The sequence below is a fragment of the Triticum dicoccoides genome, chromosome 7A (genome assembly GCF_002162155.2).
Source record: "Triticum dicoccoides isolate Atlit2015 ecotype Zavitan chromosome 7A, WEW_v2.0, whole genome shotgun sequence".
In the NCBI taxonomy this organism is placed as follows: domain Eukaryota; kingdom Viridiplantae; phylum Streptophyta; class Magnoliopsida; order Poales; family Poaceae; genus Triticum; species Triticum dicoccoides.
The window spans coordinates 300,841,838-300,860,328 of NC_041392.1; positions in this window are offsets into that span (position 1 = coordinate 300,841,838).

Below are 18,491 nucleotides of genomic sequence, written 5' to 3' on the forward strand. Positions count from 1 at the left end.
TCTTCGGTTCAACAGCCACCTCCAAGCGCTGCGGGGCGAGCCGCGGCCACACAGAGCCTGCTGTATGATCAGCCGAGGGCGGCAGGGGTGCAGCCCTGGCAGAAGCGGCGTGCCTGGACGACCCAGGCCCCACCACGTCCCGCGGCGCGGAACGGCGAGCCACCTTAGCCGCCGCATCCCGTCGGAGCTCCTCCACTGGCGACGGGCTGCGCAGCCGCTTACACTGTGAGGCGACATGGCCGGGTAGCCTGCAGCGGAAGCACACCACCTCGTTGGTGCAATCCTTCAGAAAGTGCCCTTTGGCTAGGCACCAAAAGCAATTATCCTGCATCTTCGGCGAGACCTCCTTCCTCACCGGCGAAGGCCGGCGCGGAGCCCCAGCCGACAGATCCGCACCCACCCTCTTCCACAGGGTCTTCTTCGAAGCAGGGGCCGCCTGCCATGGGGACACTCACCGGCAAGACTCCTCCACTACACCCTCCAATGGAAGCACGGCCGGTGGCGCGCCCGGCGCCGGCGGGCCAGCCACGTCCTCGACAGATCTCTCAGAGGCCGAGGAGATCCCCAGACCTGAGACGACGGGCCTCTCCCGAGGGAACACTGAGTTGACAGAGCGGGGGCTCTCCGCCATGGCCACGAAGCAGGGAGCGGGAGCGGAGGAGGGGGGAAGGGGGCCGGCACTGCCGGAGCGGCAGGCGACGGTTTGGTGGACGCCGGCGTTGGAGTGACGCACGGCGGTGGGAGCGCACTCGCTCGGCTTCGCGTGGGGCGGAATTGAGGCCCCAGTGCCTCATAGAGTAAACGCCCGTGGCTGTGCATAAGATAGAGGTTCAGTTCCGTGGGCTAGACGCCCGTGCATCTCCGTGTGGTCGAGTCTCACAGGCGACCGTGACTCTATGTAATACCACCGACCATGCGCAATAAACGCATGATTGTGACCCTACCTAATACTAAAGTATGCCTCCATGGGCTTCTCGTCTGTGCCTTGCCGTCTGAATGAGTCGACTGAATCATTTGGAACACAAATACAAGCGAACATTACTCTATATAATACCACACGATGCCTTTGGGGATTTGATACCCGTGCATGTGACCCTAATGACTCAAACACAGAGAGTCACAAACGTACATAACCGTGGCTGCAGTGACTTCAAGCCCGTGCTTTTAAAAAACCCGCGCCAGCGGTGACATCTGCAATTATGTCCCTGCACTATGCCTCATCCTTGTTTTTTTCTGAGATCTTCTCCTCCTCCTCTGTTAAGCTCTTGTGTTTTTGGACGTGCGCAATGAAGACCTAACTTAAGTGTCTATCTCGTGTTCGGTTTGTGCAGTAAACGCTTGAACGTGACTCTGCCTAATACTGAAGTATGCCTCCATGGGCTTCTCGTCCGTGCCTCTCCGTCTAAACGAGTCGACGGAATTATCCGGAAAACAGACACAAGCGAACATGACTCCTTCTGCCCAACCATGGTGGAGATGGTCGGGATGGAGAACACTAAGTGGAATGGATGGCCTGGCGGCAGAAAAAGGGAGGAGTAGGATGTGGCTAGGGTTTCGAGACATCGTCCGGCTTAAATAGTCGGAGCTTCTCCTCGGGCGATGATCCAAAGCGGTGTCACCAGAGGAGACGCCTGTCGGACCACTGGATTTCCGGAGCAACGGCATGTGGCGTTCACAGCCGAATCCGAGGAGACACCCGTCGAACCATTGGGTTTCCCCAATAAAGGCATGAATGTGACTCTGTGTAAAGAATAACCATGCCTGTCTGGGCTTCACGGCGTGCCATTGGGTAGAATCATGTTAGTAAACAGTGGGTGTTCACATCTGAACCAATTCCGGAGGGTCTCCGCAATTAAAGAAAGAACGTGACTGTGCATAAGACAAAGCTTTGCCTTTGTGGGCTTAACAACCGTGCTTCTTCATCTGATCGAGTGGACGGAATCATTCGGAACACAAAGACAGGCGAGTGTGACTCTATATAATACAATACCATGCCTTTGAGGACTGTACGCTAGTGCCTGTGAACCTTAACACTGTGACACATACAACGACAAACCTCCACGCCTCTATCGAATAATATACGTAACATCAAGAAAAAGCGTGACCCAACTCATATGCAATTGTGTCTGTAGAGAGTTCATATCTTGTGAACTTTTAATAACAAGAGTTCATGTCTGTAATACCACCGACCATTCCTTTGAGCATTTTATGCCCGTGTGTGTGACCCTTAACACTAAACGTGCGTCTCCGTCTGATAGAGTCACAGGCTAGCGTGACTCTATGTAATACCACCGACCATGCCTTCCTGTGACCCGAAACACTGAAACAAAGAAAGGCAGGAATGTCCACGCCTTCATGTGTGCACAAGACATGACTCTAGTTGGTTCAAAAACTTTGGCTGCAGAGACTTCACGTCCGTGCTTTTAAAAACAATGTCTCTAGAAATGGCCATTACGTTAATGTTCATATGTACCCATAAACTTGGAATGAACGTGACCCAGGAAAGAAAAACACATTTGTTATCAAAGTTACTGACGGCACAAGGTAACATAAGACAAAATAAGAAACTTTTAGTGCACTGCTAAATAGCTTCAGATACGAGGATCAGGGTCGCTGCTGTCTACTTAGTTTGGCAAGACTTCTTTTTTGGTTGCTTGACGCGAAGTTCCTCGATTTGTTTCTTCATAACATATGATTCCAACTTCAGCTTATCGCGCTGAAGTTCGATCTGCGCCTTCTCATCCATAAGAAGTGCAATGATGGCTTTGTTCTCGTCGTCCAACTTCGTGGATATCTTCACGAAGTCTTCCACAGTATTGAATAGGTCCTTCAGCTGGTCAAAGGAGAAGATGTCAGATTGATGGCAGGATGCACCCTCATCAACATTAGGATGAAGCTCACCACAATTATCCATGTTTCACAACTAAATCAAGTAGCCGAAAGAAAGAAAAAATGAATGAAGCCGAAGCAGAGCGAACTTATAGATGAGGAACCCTCGCCAGCTGAGATCTCCTCCAGCGACTGGACACGGTGCTCTGGAGTAGTCTCCTTCTGCACAACCGTGATGAGAGTGTCATGATAGAGAACAGCAAGATTATTGGATGGCCTGGAGGTGGACAAAAGGACGAAGGGGATGTGGCTAGGGTTTCGAGAGTCCGTCTGGCGTACTCACGTTTCACAACTAAATCAAGTAGCCGAAGGAAAGAATAAACGAATGAAGTGGAAGCAGACTGAACTTACAGATGAGGAACCCTCGCCAGCCAGGATCTCCTGTAGTGTCTGGACACTGGGTTTCGCAGTAGTCTCCTCCTGACCAGCCATGGCGGAGAGGGTCAGGATAGAGAGCAGCAAGAGGAATGGATGGCCTAGCGGCGGGAAGAGGGGGGAAGAGTGTGTGGCTAGGGTTTTGAAACTTTGTCCATCCACCTTAAATAGCTGGAGCCTGGCCTCGGGCGACGAGCCAGACCGGCGTCACCAGAGGACACGTCCGTCGGACCCTTGGGTTTCCGTGGCGGCGCCATGTGGCGTTCACACCCGAATAGGTGGAGACGCCCGTCGAAACATTGTGTTTCCGCAATCAAGTAGTCGTCGAAACGTTCGGGTGTGAACGCCACGTGGCGCCGCTCCAGAAACCCAAGCATCCGACGGGCGTCCCCTCCAGCGACGCCGCTCTGGCTCGTCACCCGAGGCCAGGCTCCGGCTATTTAAGCCGGACAAAGTCTCGAAACCCTAGACACACCCTCTTCCTTGGTCTTTTCAGATCCACGCCACATATAGAGGTGCTCACAGGCAGCGCGATCCCAGCAACGGAGACGGAGATGGAGATCCACTTCGGTGTGCCATGCACCAAGAGGGAGAATCTCGCGCCACCGGCGACGCCGTCCTCTGGTGGTTTGGTGGTAGCGACTGGAAGCGGCGAGGGTGCTTCTACCGGATCCGAGGATCAGGAAGAGCAGTCTGGTCCGGACCACATCAGTGACCTCCCGGACGCCATCCTCGGTGAGGTCATCTCCCGTCTCTCCACTAGGGAGGGCATCCGCACTCGGATGCTCGCACGTCGTTGGCGCCCTGTTTGGCTGACCGCTCCTCTGAATCTTGACTGCCGTGAGATCCCTGTCGCTCGTCTTTTTAACACCCTAGAAACAGTTCATGTCGAGATAATTAGTAGGCTCTCTGCCTACAGTGAGGAGCTTGCTCGCATACGATACATCGGAACTTGGCATCAGGGAAAAACAGTTCCTGGTGATGGTTTGTGCCTTCTAGAGTCCATCCTCTCCAGCCATGTGGGCGTAGTTCTCCGCCTTTGTATACCAGCGTGCTACCTCCAATGCAGGCCCTCTACTTTCCACGCCTGGCTTCAGTCCCCCAGATTGAACAATCTCCATGTGCTTTAGTTTTACTACCTGTTTCCATGATTTGTGAAAAAACTGTCAAACTATCACACACATGCTCTTCATCTACGCCCTCACTACCAAAGTTCATCTTTTGGTTTTCCTGTTCTCTGCGCACTGTCAGCTTCGCGTGTTGCCAGATACCAGACCATTATGTAGAGGGACTTGAACTACCATTGGTCAAGAGACTTCCGCTTGTTGAGGTTGATATATCAGACTTCTTATTGCAAATCATGCTCAACTCTAGTTGCCCTGCACTCGAGTGCCTGCTGCTTGTTTGCAATAGAGAAAGGCATCAGATCACAATAAATTCCCCTAACCTTGTAAGCATCGGCATCCGTGGTGAGAAAGGAAAATTCATCATCGAGGATGCCCCCTCACTTCAAAGGTTGATCCACGATCTCCAGAGCAATAACATGGAGGTATTCATCGTCTCTGCACCCAAACTAGAGACATTGGGCAAATTCAGGATCTCGCTTGACTCCACGGGTCTTATGGTACTGACATTTCACAATAATTCCAGCTGCGTTTCCTTGAGAAAGTAGTTTCATGTCATCCAACCTTTTGTTCTAATAATTTTATGTTTTATTTTCTATGTTATGTGAAGGGTTTGGCGATGGTCATCCTACCTACAATGCGGCAATCTGTCAAAACCTTGTTTTTGGCCATGACTTATAAAGTGGACCTGGTCGTTCACTTGCTTAAGTGCCTTCCAAATCTGGAGAACTTGTTTGTTTAGGTGATGATTCTCACGCTCAATGAAAAGCTCATACCGTGCATAGTGCAGCACTCCTTGCATCTCAAAAAGCTTATCTTACATTTTGTTTGCAATGGATACACCCTATGTCTAGGCATGTTTTTTTATTATTATACATTCATCTGTATCTAGGGAAATGTTCGACGAACTGATTGGGACGGGGGTCATGGAATTTATCGTTCATTTTGTCCTTCGGTAGATCTTGAGTATCTTTCAACCTTTATGTGTTTTCAGGGAGGAAACGTTCCTGATGGTGCAAGAAATACTTGGCGTCGCAAGCACCGTGCGTTTCTCAAAGAACACATCATTCATTTAAAGACAGTAATGCTGGAAGATTATGAAAAAAGCGGGAAGAACACTGAGTTTGTGAGGTTCTTTATTCTGAATGCAACGGAGCTAGAGACCATGAGGATCAAGTTTCGCTTTCCCTCGGACTTCACGCAAGAATTTTACGAACAGCAATAGAAGTTGTTCCTGTGGGAGAACAAAGTTTCCAAACGCGCCCATCTCAAGTTATCAGCATGCTGCAATCATCTGTGCTTGGATTTGAAACATAGGCGTGTTGAATGCCTGGATTTGTCAGATCCGTTTACTTGTGCCTGCTGGACACAGGGCTGAAGTTAGTTCGTCAAGCTAGTATAGTTAGATGTTGTTGCGCCAATCTGAGACTGTGTTATTTCTAAACATGACCAAACAATCCATTCGCCTTTTGCACCATTTTGTAAGCTTGTTATAACAATACTTTTGTGCTATGCACCCACTGTTCTGAAAATTTGATAGTTTTATGTCACTATCGCAGTGCTACAAAAACATTCGTGTGCGGTAGTCAACCAGGGAACAAAAACATTTGGAAGAGAAGAGGCACGGCCTTGCCTATTCTGCAAGGAACGTGCATCTAGTGCATGTAAGCCAGTGCGTTTGCAGTGACCGGACGGCACTGCCTCCTTTCGTGGCAGATTGTATGTGCGCATGGTCGTGGCTCTGCTTAATATCAAATCGTGCTCCCAGCAACCTTAGACTGTACGTGCCTTTCATGTAAACGCATGTCCGTGAACGAGTTTATGTCTGAGTACAAACAATCGAGTCACGGAGGCACAAACGTGCGTCTGCATCAGGAGTAAGCAGGACTCTATATATTGTAGATTTTATGTGTGTCAGCGCTAGTGCGGTGCTTCTGTCTCACATAGGACTGTGCCTTTGACAAGTCAGTGCCAAGTTACAAGAGGCATGGTTCCCCATGCCTGCCAAAGCGACATATGTGCCTTGCTAGATTACAGTAACCTGATACGTCTCCAACGTATCTATAATTTTTGATTGCTCCATGCTATATTATCTACTGTTTTGGACTATATTGGGCTTTATTTTCCACTTTTATATTATTTTTGGGACTAACCTATTAACCGGAGGCCCAGCCCAGAATTGTTGTTTTTTGCCTATTTCAGTGTTTCGGAGAAACATAATATCAAATGGAGTCCAAATGGAATAAAATCTTCGGGAACGTGATTTTCTTACCGAACGTGATCTAGGAGACTTGGACCCTACTCCAGGGAGTCAAAGAGGAGGGCACGAGAGTGGGGGGCGCCTCCCCTAGGGCGCGCCCCCTACCTTGTGGGCCCCTCGGAGCTCCACCAATGTACTCCTTCCTCCTATATATACCTACGTACCCCCAAACGATCAGAACAGGAGCCAAAAACCTAATTCCACCGCCGCAACTTTCTATATCCACGAGATCCCATCTTGGGGCCTGTTCCGGAGCTCCACCGGAAGAGGGCCGTCATCACGGAGGGCTTCTACATCATCCTAGCCCCTCCGATGAAGTGTGAGTAGTTTACCTCAGACCTTCAGGTCCATAGTTAGTAGCTAGATGGCTTCTTCTCTCTTTTTGGATCTCAATACAAAGTTCTCCCCCTCTATTGTGGAGATCTATTTGATGTAATATTCTTTTTGCGGTGTGTTTGTTGAGACCGATGAATTGTGGGTTTATGATCAAGTCTATCTATGAATAATATTTGAATCTTCTCTGAATTCTTTTATGTATGATTGGTTATCTTTGCAAGTCTCTTCGAATTATCCATTTGGTTTGGCCAACTAGATTGGTAGTTCTTGCCATGGGAGAAGTGCTTAGCTTTGGGTTCGATCTTGCGGTGTCCTTACCCAGTGACAGAAGGGGCAGCAAGGCACGTATTGTACCGTTGCCATCGAGGATAACAAGATGGGGTTTATTTCATATTGCATGAATTTATCTCTCTACATCATGTCATCTTGCTTAAGGCGTTACTCTGTTTTTAACTTAATACTCTAGATGCATGCTGGATAGCGGTCGATGAGTGGAGTAATAGTAGTTGATGCAGAATCGTTTCGATCTACTTGTCACGGATGTGATTCCTATATACATCATCATGCCTAGATATTCTCATAACTATGCTCAATTCTGTCAATTGCTCAACAGTAATTTGTTCACCCACCGTAGAATACTTATGCTCTTGAGAGAAGCCACTAGTGAAACCTATGGCCCCCGGGTCTATTCTCATCATATCAATCTCCATCACTTTAATCTTGCTTTGCTTTTTTTACTTTGCCTTTACTTTTTACTTTGCATCTTTATACCAAAAATATTATATCTATCAGATCTCACTCTCGTAAGTGACCGTGAAGGGATTGACAACCCCTAATTGCGTTGGTTGCGAGTAGCTATAGCTTTGTGCAGGTACGAGGGACTTGAGCGTGGCCTCCTACTAGATTGATACCTTGGTTCTCAAAAACTGAGGGAAATACTTACGCTACTCTGCTGCATCATCCCTTCCTCTTCGGGGAAAACCAACGCAAGCTCAAGACGTAGCAAGAAGGATTTCTGGCGCCGTTGTCGGGGAGTCTACGCAAAAAGTCAACATACCAAGTACCCATCACAACCCCTAATCGCGTTGGTTGCGAGTAGCTATCGTTTTGTGCAGGTACAAGGGACTTGAGCATGGCCTCCTACTGGATTGATTCCTTGGTTCTCAAAAACTGAGGGAAATACTTACGCTACTCTGCTGCATCATCCCTTCCTCTTTGGGGAAAACCAACGCAAGCTCAAGACATAGCATAACCCATGCCTCATTGAATGATGTAAGACAAAATATTGTTGGATGCGCCTCGCTAGCAGCACGTTTCTTTGAAATATAAAAATATTTAGGAGATCAATATTTGATGTGCGTAGACCGTCACACACCCTCTGAAAGATTGCAAAAAATGAGATACATTTCTTTAGTCAAGTAACCATGTCCAAGCATAAATATAATAGATGAGTATCCCTTGCAACGTTTCAAAAGAAGGCAACCGTTAATGATCATTCTTCGAGGATTGCCTTGATCATCAGGAGGTCATCAGTGTTCGCAAACCCTTTCCCCAAAAGATCACAGATGACGCTTTGCATCTTCTTTCTATTCTCCTTCAGATTATGAACCTCCTCCTTTAGAAAATCCCTGTCCAGCTTAATCTCACCCTTGTCGTCCTTAAGATTATGAATGGCACTTGTGAGAGACCTCTGAATGCGCTTGACGCCTTTATCAACGATACCCATCTGCTTCTTATGCCTGTCAATCTTCATGGTAGTTACATTAGTTCTTTCCACGGCTACAACAAGATTCTCGAGCTTAAGGTTCACTTGTTCAATAACCATTTTAAGCCTGCTTATGTCTTCATCCTTTGCTTGCCTATAATCATTGCTCTCATGCAACATCCCCCAGATCTTGAGTAGGCACCTCTGCATAATGATAGGCCATGGGCGGTCAACCCATTCTACGACTCCACAGTTCACGCCTCTCTACGAACAAAAAGGAACAAAATAAATGGATACTATTAATACTCTAGTGCACATATACTTGGTTTATAACCTTATTCAACTAACTATGAACCGTGTTTGTGGCACATCAATAGTTAGGTACCCACAACACTAATTATGGTACTTCGCCCACCCTGTCCGCGGAGTTATTTCATAATTGTACTTAGTTTCTTTTAAGCCAGCTTGAATTAATCTAGAGCTACCTCTGCAGTCAACTTATTTGGAGAGTGTTTTTTTTGGAAGAATATACTGACCATTAAATAGAAGTCCCATTTGTAAACAAACCTGAGAGTGGCTAGATCACTTATTTTGTGTTCAATGATGTAAAATAAGTAGTCACCTTTACCCTTTTATGTAAAGTAAAAGGACTACACAATGTTTCCTACAATCAACCGGAAAACCCAAGAAGAAATCAGTCTTCTTTGGAGGACTACAAGCCCTATATCCAAACAGTTTGATTCACCAAGAAAGAAGGCTCGGATTTTCGAAAGTGACTAACTTTCACAGCACAGCCGTAGAACCTCCTCCCCGTGTCACTTCCTTCAAAGGCCACACACCTGAGAGGCTTGGTATCGTGGAGAACACAGTACAGAGGACGGTCGAGCTCTTTGCCACAGAAATCATGGTCTTCGATGGTATTAGGGTTCCTTCCTTCCTCCCCTCTTGTCCGAACTTTTGTGTCGACATGGCCCAGAGGATGTGAGCAGATGCTGTGTCATAGGCGGTGTCGAATTCGGGAGGAGAGAGATAGGGGAGAGAAAGAGAGAGGGGAGGAGATATAGTGAGAGAGCGAGAGGGGAAATGAAAGCGAGGGACTTCGACATGGTCCGGCTTGACCAAATACTCCACCTACTCGCCAGACCCACCAACCCCAACCCCCCTCCCCCACCCCCCTTTTTTACACTGGGATGGCAAGGAGCCATTTATTATTGTCAGTACTTTCAGCCTTGGCAAGCGAGTACACAAAATTACTTCCCTCTCCATGATTACTCCATAAATACATGGTTTTGTGCGCCTTCTCTCCCGAGTCACTTGCTCTTCTTCTCCCCTTCTTCTCTGGTTCCTTCCGTCTATCTTGCTTCGTCTTCCTCACTCTATAGTCCACATAGATGGATCTACGATTCGCCCACTTGCTCTGAAATACAGTAAATTGTTTCCCCTCTGCTTAATACTTACGCGTTGCGCACTATGTTTTTTTAGATGGATTCTTGTTGTATGTTACCTTTTTAATTTTAGTTTTTGTGTTAATATCTTACCCCTTTTAAGAGGTTCTATAGGGGAATAATGTTGGAGGACAACAGTTCATTTTTTCCAGCTAGTTCGCTGCAAGCTTGTAGATTTGAGGAGGTTTGTGTGTGTTTTTTCATTTTTTACAGAGACACTAACATCAAGGGATATCACCATATCAGCAGTCGCTCCGCTCTATCTTACTCATTGAAACAACCGTGTATCAGTGATATACAGTCCTTTAATTCTTTGTACCATTAGCAGAGTGTTGAAATAAATTTTTCTTTAATAATTAATGAACCCGAGTCTTATATACTATTACATCTCGCAGACAAAGATGGCATGTGATGTTTGCACGAACCTCAACAGTCCCGGTGTTGAATTTGATGTTGCCCAATCTTTCTTGAATGTGTCTTTGCCTTGTTGTTATGAGTCATGCCTGGTAAGTTTTGCTACCAAATCACGGGTGGCCAGTAAAAAACCTTCGTCACTGTATTTGTTGCAGTTATCTTTATTCTGCAGTCAGCAACCACATGTATTCCTTCGGAGCGAACTATACTGCGCATGTTTTTTTTATTTTATAGGCCTTGATGTAATTAGAAGTTCAATTGTTTGTATAGGTTTAATTAAATGTCATAGATGGTGCTTGTGCCGGTGCCTGAAAGCCAAGAAATTTCAAGGAAAAAAACACTTTCATGCATTTTTTCTGAAAATCAGTAAAACATTTATATACCTTTGTCTTAATTTTACTTTTATGCAGTATGTCCCATGCTACTACCGGAACCAGGTCCTTTCTTTGATCTCTTTATGGAAAGATGAAGCTCTTGAGGATGGTTTTGAAGACGAAGATTTTGACCTTCTGTTCGGCACCACTGAGGAATTGTCTTACAAGATTAAGTTTACAGATGGCAACCACATGTCTAAGTTTCATGGACCTGGATGGAAAGGTTGATGCGTGACTATGATCTTTTTTATGGTGATATTATAAAATTGCATTTGCATGCAGAAGATTTCTTATTTCTCATTGACTTGATGTTGAGTGAATCTCGAGGAGGTCACAAAGCGTTTCCCAAACCTTCCGTTAGTATGTTCTGATCGCTTATCAATATTTGTTCTGGTTTAACATTTATCTATTATAATTTTACTGTGGCATGTCGTTGATATTTATGTGCTTAATCCCTGTGATATAATGTATTAAATATTTCTTTGTACTCACAATGTAGTTTAAAACTGTAATTTCCCTTTTAGAAGCCAATATTCATTTATTTTAGTTTTAACTGCTCTATTCATTGCTTCACACATAGTGGCTAATACATGGTTGTATTTATTTAGCCCTTGAAGGCCTCAGTTTATTGGAAAGGAGCTACATAGACGAGACAGTCTACACCCGGGGCATAAACTTTCCTATATCGACAGGGCTTGCATGATTAAACAAGTCCTAAATGCTAAACACATCCCTGCCATCACCTTTGTGCACCGTCTATGTTTCACCAACGTTCACACAGACTGTTTGGTACGTCGTTGTTTCTTTCTCTAAACCACAGTCAACATGCGTGTCTTCGTAATCTAATGCTAGAATAATTTGTTATTGTACAGAAAATCTCAGCTATTGTTACCAATGATCTTAGGATGAAGCTTGGATATTTGCCTCTCAAGGGCAGCATCAGGCTTGTTCAAATTTTCAGCAGCCTTGATTTGCCTAGCACCTACTATATACACAAAGATGGAAGGATGGCGATCACCGGGATTTCTGCTTTTGCAGATGCAGCCAGGCTGATAGTTGATTGCGTTGTACTCATCAGTATCGAGTGGCACACTATGCGTGGGGAGGACTCGCTCTCACTTGTGATCACCGGTCTTTACAAAAAAACGACATGACGCGAGATGTGTACGGTGATGGAGGGATGGCATTACACCACATAAATTTAAACTACTATGGTATTGAGTTAAGTATCGTACGTGTGTTATTTCAAACTATGAGTGCAGTTGAAATCCTCATAGTACATACCTAATAGAACTTATTAGTTCAAATTCTTATCCAGACTATGGTACTGAAAGCAGATGTGATCATAAACGTGGTTGTCGTCGCTATTGTTGTTGTTCTAGTTGTTGTTGTAGTTGTTGTTGTTGTTGGTGGTGGTGGTGGTGTGTCTCTCGGTTCGACATGTTTGCTCAGAGAGGCACTTGAACCTAGTGCAGGTCCAGTCCTGTGTTAAGAAGACTCATGGTCATGCCTCTGTGCTTTGATTAACTTAGCTGACTTTGTGCAGTAAGAAAGGCACAACCGTGAAGCTAGTGAAGGCACGGTCATATAGTATAAGAGAGGACGGTCGTGCCTCCCAGTTGTCATTATTTCAGCTGAGTCATGTACTCAGATAGGCACGTTGGTCGAGCAAGCGGAGGCACGGTCCCATATTAGGAAGAAGACTTGCGGTCGTGTGTCCCATGTCAAAAAGAAGAGATGCGATCGTGCGTCCGTGCTCAGTGTGTTTGTAGTGACACGCTGCTCGGAGAGGCATGTGCGTGAATCAAGTGGAGGCATGGAGTCTGACTTGTTACCACTGTCCGATGTCACTATTCTCACAATGAAATCGCATAAACAATACTACTTTTTTGATAAATGGTGTTTTGCAACACCTTCGTCCTACAAACCATCTTTCCCGATCCACCGCACCAGTCGCTCCTAGATGGAGTCCGATGCTTCTAGTACCAAGAGGGCAAGGCTCATGCCACCGACGACGCATTCCTCTGGGTGTTTGGCGGTATCGGCGGGGACCGGTGAGGGTCCGCCCACCGGATCTGAGGAGCACGGGAAAAAAACTCGTCTGGACCGCATCAGCGATCTACCGGACGTCATCCTAGGTGAGATCATCTCTCGTGTCCCCATCAGGGATAGCATCCATACCCGCATCCTCGCTCGTCGATGGCGTCCTTTATGGCCCACCGCACCTCTGAATCTCGACTGTCGTGAGATCCCTGCCGCTCGTCTTTTTAAGCCTATAGAAACAGTTCATATCGAGAAAATCTCTGTGGAGCCTCCTACCTGGGAGCTCGCCCACGAAAGGCACTTTGGAACTCGGTGCCCTCGCAAATCTGGCACTGATGATACGACCCTTCCGGAAGCCATCCTCTCTGCCCATGGGGGAGCAGTTCACCGTCTCTGCATACCGGCGTGCTACCTCCAGTCCAGACCCTTCGCCGTCGACGCCTGGCTGAAATCATCCAAACTAAACAATCTCCACATGCTCGAGTTCTATTACATGTTCCCAGATTTCATCAGAGAGTGTGTCGTACGACCACTCACACACCCATCATCTGCGCCTTTTGCACCGGCGTCCTTCTCTTGGTTTGCATCCTCTCTACACACTGCCACCTTTGCTCTTTGCCAAATACCAGACAGTTACGTTCAGGCTCTTAAACTACCACATCTCAAGAGACTTTCACGTGTGGACGTTGGTATATCAGACATCTCGCTTGAAAGCATCATCCACTCTAGTTGCCCCGCACTCCGATGCCTACTGCTTACTTGGAATATGGAAAGCTGCTGCATAAGAATAAACTCACATAACCTTGTAAGCATTGGAATTCGCTGTGGACATGGTGAACTTGTTATAGAGGATGCCCCGTCACTTCAGCGGTTGCTTAACGATATTCTCAGCAGCAACTTGCAGATAACTGTCATGTCTGCACCTAAACTGGAGACTGTGGGCAAATTCCATGATTTTTTCTCTAAATCCAAGGTCATGCGTAACCCTACAGTTATCCAGGTACCTAGTTTTCAGTTGCATTTGTCCGAGTAAACAAATTTCATGTAATAGAACCTTTTGTTCAATTTTTAAAATCGTTGTGCATGCACCATACAGGGTTTGCCATCAGTCAGCCTGTCAACAGTGCTTCAAATGGTCAAGACTTTGCTCATCAAGATGTGTTTTGAAGTGGACGTGGCCGTTTCCCTGATGCAATGCTTTCGAAGCCTTGAGAACTTGTTTATCGAGGTGATGATTCTCACACACATTGAAAGCCCATAACATGCATACTGTATTACTTCTATTGTATGTCTTAAAAAGTGTGTCTTACATTCGTCTGTAAATTGATACACCCGTGGCTAGACATGTTTTAGTATTACATATTGTAGGATCGAAAGTATGTCTAGAGGGGGGTGATTAGACTACTTGACCAAATAAAAAACTTAACCTTTTCCCAATTTTAGTTCTTGGCAGATTTTAGCTATTGTAGGACAAGTCAAGCAATCATCACACAATTCAAGCAAGCATGCAAAGAGTATATTAGCAGCGGAAAGTAAAGCATGCAACTTGCAAGAATGTAAAGGGAAGGGTTTGGAGAATTCAAACGCAATTGGAGACACGGATGTTTTTCCCGTGGTTCGGATAGGTGGTGCTATCCTACATCCACGTTGATGGAGACTTCAACCCACGAAGGGTAACGGTTGCGCGAGTCCACGGAGGGCTCCACCCACAAAGGGTAACGGTTGCGCGAATCCACGAAGGGTCCACGAAGAAGCAACCACCCACAAAGGGTCCACGAAGAAGCAACCTTGTCTATCCCACCATGGCCATCGCCCACAAAGGACTTGCCTCACTAGCGGTAGATCTTCATGAAGTAGGCGATCTCCTTGCCCTTACAAACTCCTTGGTTCAACTCCACAATCTTGTCGGAGGCTCCCAAGTGACACCTAGCCAATCTAGGAGACACCACTCTCCAAGAAGTAACAAATGGTGTGTAGGTAATGAACTCCTTGCTCTTGTGCTTCAAATGATAGTCTCCCCAGCACTCAACTCTCTCTCATAGGATTTGGATTTGGTGGAAAGAAGATTTGAGTGGAAAGCAACTTGGGAAGGCTAGAGATCAAGATTCATATGGTAGGAATGGAATGTCTTGATCTCAACACATGAGTAGGTGGTTCTCTCTCAGAACATATGAGTTGGAATTGTGTATGTGTTCTGATGGCTCTCTCTCATGAATGAAGAGGAGGTGGAGGGATATATATAGCCTCCACACAAAATCCAACTGTTACACACAGTTTTCCAATCTCAGTGGGACCGAATCAACAAACTCGGTCGGACCGAAAAGGTAAACCTAGTGACCGTTAGAGATTTTTGGTGGGACTGACATGCAACTCGGTAGGACCGATATGGTTAGGGTTTGGGCATAACGTAATCTCGGTGAGACCGATTACACAAACTCGGTGAGACTGATTTTGGTAATTAGCTAACCAAAGAGTTGGTCAGGCAAACTCGGTGGGACCGATTTGCTCTTTCGATGAGACCGAAAAGTTACAAAAAGGAAACATTGAATTTACATTGCAATCTCGGTGGGACCGATTCGCTCTTTCGGTGAGACCGAAAAGTTATGAAAGGGAAACAGAGAGTTTGCAATCCCATCTCGGTGAGACCGAGATCCCTATCAGTAGAACCGAATTGCTAGGGTTTGGCAGTGGCTTATGACAAGTGAAACTCGGTGGCGTCGGATAGAAAGAATCGGTAGGACCAAGTTTGGCTTGGGGTTTTGGTCATAAGTGGATATGGGAAAGTAGTTGAGGGTTTTTGGAGCATATCACTAAGCACATGAAGCAAGAGGCTCATTAAGCAACACCTCATCCCTCCTTGATAGTATTGGCTTTTCCTAAAGACTCAATGTGATCTTGGATCACTAAAATGTAAAATGAAGAGTCTTGAGCTTTTGAGCTTGAGCCAATCCTTTGTCCTTAGCATTTTGAGGGTTCCACTTTCACATCCATGCCATGCCAATCATTGAGCTTTCCTGAAATAATCATCCTGGAATAGCATTAGCTCAATGAGCTATATGTTGTTATGAATTACCAAAACCACCTAGGGATAGTTGCACTCTCAATCTCCCCCTTTTTGGTAATTGATGACAACATATAGATCAAAGCTTCGACAAATGATAATAAGCATGAAATATATCGTCGCTTTGAGAAGTATGTGACAAGTAAGAGCTCCCCCTAAATTTGTGCATATTTAAAATTTGCTTTGGACTGCAAATGCACAAGGAGTTAGAGTCATGGGTTACTCTTCCATGTCACATACATCTTGGTGGAGCGCTTAAAATCATAAGAATGAAATACATGCACTCATCACCAAGAATAGTGAATGATCACATAAGATAGATAATATAATAGCAGTAAGCAAGCATTAAGTGTAGCTTATGATCAAACACATGATCATCAATGTCTCACAAGCAATGACATAGTATCCAAGCACTCAAAAGCAAACAAAGTTCGAAAAACCACCAAATAAAGCAAGAGAGAAAAAAGCAACACTCTCTCTCTCGAAGCCTATGATCTATACATTTTTCTCCCCCTTTGGCAACAAGTTACCAAAAAGTTCCTAGAAAATGCATAGTGCTAGATAGACGCTTAGGCTTGATCTTCAAGGACGAAGGCTTCCGTAGATGCTGGAGTTGGAGCTGAAGTAGACGCTGGAGCAGGTTGGGCTGGTGCTACGGCTGGAGCTGAGGCAGTTGCTCTTGTGTCAGGAACTGGCACTGCAGACGACCTCGGACCTTGTGGCACTCTGGCAAAGGCATCAGTGGTTCTCTTCCCTTTCCTCTCCTGCATATCATCTTGGAGCTGCTCCACTGCAGTCTGAATCTCTGTCACCTTGGCATCCAAGTCATAGAACTTTTGTTCCATGATTCTCTCTAAGCTTGCCTGGTTCTGAGTTAGGGTGGCTAGTCCTTTCTCAATCCGCAGGGTGGATGCAATCAGGTAACCAAGCTGCTCTTGTTTGGTTTTCAAGAAATATTCAGATGCCTCCTCTTGAGTTGGCATCTTGGCAGCTTTCTCCTTCCTTGCCTTCTCCTTCTTTGCTTGTGCTTGTGCAGACGATGGTTCATTTTCAGTCATCACAACTTGATTGTCCTCAAAATCTAGACGGATGGGCAGGTGTTCCTTGTCCAATAAGTATATGCCTGTGCCCATCTTGGAGTTGATGAGCTCCTGAATTTGTGGGTCATAACCACAGCTCCTCTTCTGATCTGCTGCAGTCCTCTTGATAGTCTCTACTATGAGGCTCATCACCTTGAACTTCTATGGCACATCAAATACATGAAGCAAATTGATTGCATGGCCTCTGATTATCTTGTGATCACCTGACTTGGGAAAGAGAGTGTGCCTCAAAATCCAATTGATGGTTGGCAGCCCTGACAGAAGATAGTGCACTGAGCCAAATTTGAACGTGTCAAGTGCTTCATTTGGAATTTCCTTGTACATATTGGACATAGAGTTATGGTCCATCTTCTTCTTGGCATATATGTCCAAGTCATCATCATGCTCCTCTGGGGCATTAATGAGCTGTGCCCACTCATCAACTATAGATTGGTACCTTGTACCCTCAGACATCCATGTGATCCTCCCATCTGGATAAAAATGTGTTGTGGAGTAGAGCTGCATTATAAGCTCCTCATTCCACTTTGTGAGCTTCTGCCCAACAAAGTCAGCTACTCCACAAGCTATGAAGCTGTCATACACTCCAGGTTAGTGTTCCTCATTTTCCTTCATGTAGGTCCAGTCGACCCATCTCATGTCACAAACAATGGGCTTCTTGGCCAACAAAACTGTCTCATAGAAGTCCTGCTGTTCCTTAGAGTGGAACCTGTAGTCAACAGCAGTCCTCCTCCTTGAAGCATACGGATCTGCTTCTCTCCACTTCCTCAGCCCTGAGTCTCTTCTGAGCTTCATGTCCTCAGCCACAGGATGAGCATCACTATGGTCTGGGATCTTGGGCTTGAGCTTTCTGAGTACTTGCTCTTCATCATCTTCTTCTACAGCTTCAGGCACTAGGGCCTTGTTCTTTTCAGCAGCTGGGATGCTTCTTGTATTTCTCTTTGGTGCAGACTTGGGCTTGGAGGCAGCTTTGGGTGCTTCTTTGGGCTTAGATGTGGCAGCCCCTGTCCTGATAGCATCACCCATAAGCTTAGGTGCCTTTGGTGCTGGTGTAGCAACCTCTTCTTCCTCTTCCTCTTCCATGATGGAAGCCTTTCCAAGCACTCTGGCCACGGTCTTCTTGACCCTTTCCTTCCTTTTCTTTCCTTCAGCAGCAACTGGCTCTTTGGGTGCAGGTTTTTCAGTTAAAGCCCTGGACTTTGACATAGGCTACCTGCCTGCTGGCCTTTTGATTTTCATCCCTGGCTTTGTGCCTTGTGCTGGCTCGACTCTCTTTGATGTGGCTTCCTCTTCTGCCACATAATCTTCATCCTCAGAATCTGAAGTTCTCTTCTTTCTTTGTCTGGTGGCAGCTTTTGGCAGATTGCT